Source organism: Cyclopterus lumpus, chromosome 1 (assembly GCF_009769545.1).
Source record: "Cyclopterus lumpus isolate fCycLum1 chromosome 1, fCycLum1.pri, whole genome shotgun sequence".
Lineage (NCBI taxonomy): Eukaryota > Metazoa > Chordata > Actinopteri > Perciformes > Cyclopteridae > Cyclopterus > Cyclopterus lumpus.
This window is the reverse complement of record NC_046966.1, coordinates 3,621,893-3,629,298: the sequence shown is the minus strand read 5'-3', so window position 1 is coordinate 3,629,298 and position 7,406 is coordinate 3,621,893. Positions and strand designations below refer to the sequence as shown.

At 46.9% G+C, this 7,406-nt stretch overlaps 1 protein-coding gene across 1 annotated transcript in view; it reads right to left on the bottom strand.

Moving 5' to 3' along the window:
* slit2 (slit homolog 2 (Drosophila)) overlaps positions 1-7,406 on the bottom strand; it is a 34,177-nt gene that overhangs the window by 3,727 nt on the left and 23,044 nt on the right. The gene's annotated exons all lie outside the window — the stretch shown is intronic.

The window sequence follows — 7,406 nt, the reverse complement described above, 5'->3', positions numbered from 1 at the left end:
TCACCTGCCTCTGATCACTAATCAAGTCCCTATTTAGGCTCCTCCCTTCCACACACACACACAACACAGCTTGCCAGATTTGTTTTTGTTTTTTTCATGCCAGACTCTCCAGCACTTGTTCACAGACCGACCTCCTGTTGCCGACCCTGCCTCTCCCTGTTTAACCCGCTAGCCCGACTCCCGGTGAACCTACCAGCCTTCTGTTTCCGGAGCTTTAAATAAAAGGTCAAAGATCCCTGGAATCGTGTGTTTGCATTTGGGTCCAGATACGAACCGTTACATCATGAAAGTTAATTGTAAAACCATATATGTTCAGCTACAATTGTCTTATTCAGCATTCGGTTGTATTAAGCTCCACCATCTGGTGTTATTTCTGGTTGTAACCCTCTATACGTCATTTTGTCCTACATTACATTTACTGTAATATTGCCAGATTGCATTAGTAAATGCTTAAAGTACTGTATGATTTGAATGTTCCCAACACATTCCCACTGGAGCATGTTCCCAACATCTTCCCACTGGAGCACGTTCCCAACACATTCCCACTGGAGCATGTTCCCAACATCTTCCCACTGGAGCATGTTCCCAAGACCTTCCCAGTGGAGAATGTTCCCAACATCTTCCCACTGGAGCATGTTCCCAACACATTCTCACTGGAGCATGTTCCCAACACCTTCCCACTGGAGCACATTCCCAACACCTTCCCACTGGAGCATGTTCCCAACACATTCTCACTGGAGCACGTTCCCAACACATTCTCACTGGAGCATGTTCCCAACACCTTCCCACTGGAGCACATTCCCAACACCTTCCCACTGGAGCACATTCCCAACATCTTCCCACTGGAGCACATTCCCAACACCTTCCCACTGGAGCATGTTCCCAACATCTTCCCACTGGAGCACGTTCCCAACATCTTCCCACTGGAGCATGTTCCCAAGACCTTCCCAGTGGAGAATGTTCCCAACATCTTCCCACTGGAGCATGTTCCCAACACATTCTCACTGGAGCATGTTCCCAACACATTCCCACTGGAGCACGTTCCCAACATCTTCCCACTGGAGCACGTTCCCAACACATTCGCACTGGAGCACGTTCCCAACATCTTCTCACTGGAGCACGTTCCCAACACATTCCCACTGGAGCATGTTCCCAACATCTTCCCACTGGTGCACGTTCCCAACACCTTCCCACTGGAGCACGTTCCCACACCTTCCCACTGGAGCACGTTCCCAACATCTTCCCACTGGAGCACGTTCCCAACACATTCCCACTGGAGCATGTTCCCAACACCTTCCCACTGGAGCATGTTCCCAACATCTTCCCACTGGAGCACATTCCCAACACCTTCCCACTGGAGCACGTTCCCAACATCTTCCCAATGGAGCACGTTCCCAACACCTTCCCACTGGAGCACGTTCCCAACACATTCCCACTGGAGCACGTTCCCAACACCTTCCCACTGGAGCACGTTCCCAACACCTTCCCACTGGAGCACGTTCCCAACACATTCGCACTGGAGCACGTTCCCAACATCTTCTCACTGGAGCACGTTCCCAACCTTCCCACTGGAGCACGTTCCCAACATCTTCCCACTGGAGCACGTTCCCAACACCTTCCCACTGGAGCACGTTCCCAACATCTTCCCACTGGAGCACGTTCCCAACACCTTCCCACTGGAGCACGTTCCAAACAACTTCCCACTGGAGCACGTTCCCAACACATTCCCACTGGAGCACGTTCCCAACACCTTCCCACTGGAGCATGTTCCCAACATCTTCTCACTGGAGCACGTTCCCAACATCTTCCCACTGGAGCACGTTCCCAAAATCTTCCCACTGGAGCACGTTCCCAACACATTCCCACTGGAGCACGTTCCCAACACCTTCCCACTGGAGCACGTTCCCAACATCTTCCCACTGGAGCAAGTTCCCAACATCTTCCCACTGGAGCACGTTCCCAACACCTTCCCACTGGAGCATGTTCCCAACATCTTCCCACTGGAGCATGTTCCCAACACATTCCCACTGGAGCATGTTCCCAACATCTTCCCACTGGAGCATGTTCCCAACATCTTCCCACTGGAGCATGTTCCCAACACATTCCCACTGGAGCACGTTCCCAACACATTCCCACTGGAGCATGTTCCCAACATCTTCCCACTGGAGCATGTTCCCAACATCTTCCCACTGGAGCATGTTCCCAAGACCTTCCCAGTGGAGAATGTTCCCAACATCTTCCCACTGGAGCATGTTCCCAACACATTCTCACTGGAGCATGTTCCCAACACCTTCCCACTGGAGCACGTTCCCAACATCTTCCCACTGGAGCACGTTCCCAACACCTTCCCACTGGAGCACGTTCCCAACACCTTCCCACTGGAGCACGTTCCCAACATCTTCCCACTGGAGCACGTTCCCAACACATTCCCACTGGAGCACGTTCCCAACATCTTCCCACTGGAGCACGTTCCCAACACCTTCCCACTGGAGCACGTTCCTAACATCTTCCCACTGGAGCACGTTCCCAACACCTTCCCACTGGAGCATGTTCCCAACACATTCCCACTGGAGCACGTTCCCAACACATTACCACTGGAGCACGTTCCCAACATCTTCCCACTGGCGCACGTTCCCAACACATTCCCACTGGAGCACGTTCCCAACACATTCCCACTGGAGCATGTTCCCAACACATTCCCACTGGAGCAAGTTCCCAACACATTCCCACTGGAGCATGTTCCCAACACATTCCCACTGGAGCATGTTCCCACACATTCCCACTGAGCACGTTCCCAACACATTACCACTGGAGCACGTTCCCAACATCTTCCCACTGGCGCACGTTCCCAACACATTCCCACTGGCGCACGTTCCCACACATTCCCACTGGAGCACGTTCCCAAGACCTGGAGCACTGGACCCTGGCGGCCATCCTCCGCTACCACCGACACCCGCTTCCTCAGCCTGTACGGAGGGAACTTCTTCCAGCTCTTCAAGGTGACGTCATTGTGTAGTTACTTTAATGTTACAGTGGCGTAAAATAACTCACTGCATGTACTCAAGTACTAGTTACTTTGCATATTCAGATTAAATGCAATTAGTGCAATTGTGAGTTGTATTTATTCAATCCAACAGTACAGCTGTGGTCACACCTGGCGGAGATCTGCACCTTTCCATCTGAATTATGCAGGATGGTCTCATCCAGCATTCGTAAATACCTAAACGTAAATGATGTGTTGTAATTTGTAGATATCCCACAAGATAATTAAGTATGTTATGCACGTATGTTATTCCTCCCAGTGTGAAACAAGAAGCCAGTGTTGATTTACTTGTCATGTATATTGCATACTTCAGTATTATTTTATCCAAACCAGGATTAAATAAGTTTATTTTGAAAAGACCGTATGTGCCCTCGATGGACTGGCGGCCTGTCCAGGGTGTCCCCTGCCTTCGCCCTATGTCAGCTGGGATAGGCTCCAGCGCCCCCGTGACCCTAATGAGGATAAGCGGTATTGAAAATGGATGGATGGATGGATGAAAAGACCGTATGCATGTAAGCGGTGACCCGCGTCGCTGGCTTTTGCAGGAAAACGCATTAATGAAGTATGAAGAGTAACTCTTTGTAGCATAACATAAGGGACAGTTGTAATAGGTATTATTATAGATTAAGCAACTTGGCCGTGTATAAATGTGTAAAAAATGAGCCCAACATTGACCAGCTGCAACATTAACGTGATCCTTAACTATAAATGCATTCATAATTATAATCCAAGTCTGAAATGCGCCATCCTGCATAATAAGTACTTTTAATTGTGGTACTTTGACACTTAACTAACTTTTACTAAATTTGAATTTTGAATGCAAGACTTTTAGGCTTGTAACAGAGTATTTCTACACTGACCTGAGTATATATATATATATACTCAGGTCAGTGGGAATATATACCAAAATTCATCCATGAGTCCCACACCTCTCTGGCGGTCAGTCAGTGTAGTAATATACTGTTGTGTGTGTGTGTGTGTGTGTGTATATCCAGTACTGTGTAGGAGACTGGGACAGACTGAATGCAGCCAGGCTGGAGCGCTTCCAGAGAGACGAGTGAGGCCGCTGTCTTCCTGCCGCACGCCAGTAGATGGAGCTGTTAACCTGCATATTCAAATAGAAAGTTAGCGCTTTGTGTTTGAGCAGTGTGTCCTAAAGCCACCCTCTGTGTGTATATTACATTTGATTGTATTGAGCCCACCATTTTAGCTCAAAAAGCTCTGTCCAACTAGAGGTTGTGACATTGTATCTGACCTCTGTCACCCCTGTGGGGTCCAGGGGCCTTTGAATCGGTCCACTCCAACCGAGTTCTATCTGATATTGGACGAGTGATGTCCCTCGCCATTTGTTCTGACGGAGAGCCGGTTGAGAACAATCCAACCAGAGACCTCAGTCCACGGTGGGGGGCTGACCTTACACCCACCTATCGGCTGCTGGACTCGTCCGTGACCCCATGGAACCACATCAATGATATGTTGACGTCTTTGTACGTTTCATTTATTAATTGAATGATTATAGTTTCTAAATAAATCACTCCTTTGTTGATAGGAAATAATTTAAAACATGGTTTTAATGATGGAATAGACAGTCTTTCCTCTGTGGCACACCTCATTACAAAGAAAGGAAAATACTTTTAGTTTGACTTATTTATGACTTTTAACTTTATTTACTATTTATTTATGCGTTTATTTTTGTATGCGGCAGGCCTGACTGACTTACTGAATGAAGGGGAAATGGCCTCTGGGCTTCACCAGAGTGGGGCCTTTATTTTGGAAGTCAGCTCTTGGAGGAGACACACAAACCGCCGTCGAAGTCGTACGTGACATCAAAATACTCATTACATTTAGAATTTTGACCAAAACAACGTAGTTGTTGTTGTTCTTTACGACACTGAGTGTAAGCACATGATATCACTTGATACAAACACATTAAAGCATGGGGCTGGCATGTCTTCAGTCCATCCATATTTATATTGTTAACAAATCCCATGAAGAGAAGAGAAATGCGTTGGTCCGTCTCTCAATACTTTCCGACTTCCCTATCAAGCTGACTTGTTCATACACAAACATACAGTGTATTTATGAAGAAGAAAAAAATGATTTACAAAAAACAAATCACAGTAAAATGATCTGAAAGAAGAAGAAGTGCTTTTATGATTTTCATCTCTTGGTACCATACCAGCTGCGAGTCAGTCTGTGCGGGATGAACTGGAATAAACTGGTGTGTTGAGCACAATGAAGGAACAATGAAGTCCCCCAATGAGTTCACTGTGTTTCTAACAGTATCAGGACAACGATGAAGGTTCTGGCACACGGAGGAATAAACTGTATCACGCTTAAGGCAACAGCAGTTAATAGGGGGGTGGGGGTGGGGGTGGGGGGGGTCATTGTTGGTTTTGTTTGCAACCAGGGCGACTAAACTGGTTTTACACTTCTGTACGTTTCTGACTTGGACCTCTTTGTGCAAAAAAAAAAAAAGAAAAGCAAAAGGCGAATAAAGTGTGAGGTAAATATTGTGTTTAATAAACAAACATCAGTCAGGGAACTGACATTAGTCTGGGGATGGAGAGAGGGGAATATAAAGCACAATGCACATGTGTTGGGGGGCGGGGACGTATTTAATCTGTTACACAAGGTGCTCCCGTACAGTAGGAGCAGGAAGTTCTATATAACATACAGATCAGGATCCAAGTCTACGGTAGCAAAAACTTAGCAGCAACATGTTAACATCGGAGACCGGGGGAGGGGAGGGGAGGGGAGGGGGGGAGCTAACAAAGTAGTTTCATTTAGAAAAAGTCACAGTATTCTTTAAGCATAAATTTGTTAAAAAGGTAAAAACAGTTTCTAAGCATCCTCTAGGGTCAATGCTACTCACGAGATTGTGTGTGTGAAATACATAGGTAGGGAAAAAAGTATCTATACATTTATACTCTAATATAAAGACCTTCTGGCAATGGCACAGTACAAACTCTCAGGAAACGCGACAAAAAAATATACAATGTCTTCACGTCACATTTGCAGATTAAAATGTAACTAAGGTCTCTGGCAAGCACAATAGTTTCAGTGATCCAAAAGAAAACTTCTCTTCAAACCAAAATAAAGGACACCATTTTGTTAGTTCAGCTATCTTGACAGATTATGTCTTTTTTTTAATACAAAAATAAGGACAAATATAAATTAATATATATTAAAAGAATCAGATTGATACATAGGGGATCTACTGAATAGGTACAGGTATTTATGATACAATAAATACTTGTCATTCATGACTGGGGTGTAGATAAACGGAGAGTACTGTATCTAACCTGGCAGGTATTACGTATAACTCCTCTACGTGTGTGTGTGTGTGTGTGTGTGTGTGTGGTGTGTTTTTCAGTAGCTGTAAGAAGTACCAGGAGTTTGAGCACAAGCTGTGTGTGGGAATCGTGCACACAGTCTCCGAGGGTTCAGGAGGTCGAGAGTGGTGGCTCCTTGTGTTGTGTGTGGAGGGGGAGGGGAGGGGGGGTATCGCTGCCCGCTGTCTCCCGTGCAGCTCCTCCTAGCGGTGAGTCCGTGGTACTACCAGTTAAGGTTACTCCTAAATACACACAACTCACAGAGGGGAAGCAGGAAGTCTACGTGGGAGGCGGTCGGTCCTCCCGGGGGAAGATAGAGGCGTGGCACGCCGTCGGAGTCGTCACAAGCAACGAAAAAGAAGTAAGGAAAAAGTCCACTCTTGTGTGTGTGTGTGTGTGTTTTTTTTGTCTTTTTCTCCACTTCATAATAAAAAATAAGTCTGTTTTTGTACTTTACAATACAATTCAACATCCCCACCGAGGAAGCATCAATCATCAGTCCAGCACTGACAAAGAAAAGAAACTCTTTTTTAGTTGTTTTTTGTTTAACTTTTGTTTTTTAAGGGGCTAAAAAAAAAAAAGAGAGAAAAAGGGGGGACGGTTGGAGGGAGGGGACCGTGGAAGGTGAAGGAGTTTTCTCAGGGAGGAATCGGGACCTTGGACATCAAGTAAGGCGGGCAGAAGATACATCTGGAGGGGAGAGAATCTCTTTTTGATATTTATTTTATGAGGAACACTTTGTACAGCCACACTTGACCACTTTCTCTCCACTTCCTGGACAAAAGACGAGCCGTCGGTGCACTGGAAGGTGTATTTCCTGCGTTTGCTGCGGAGGGGGGTGCAGCAGGTGCCCTGTCCGTCTGCTCCCCCCGCGCAGCTGCCCTGGCACTCTAGGCGGGAGACCTTCTCCTGGGTTTGGCACGCCGCGTAGCCTTGCTGCCTCTGGTAGACATCTCGGACCCGTTCCCCTCGGCAGGCCACCTCTGCGGGTGCGAAGAGGGAAAAACGCAAAGGTTACGAGTCGACCG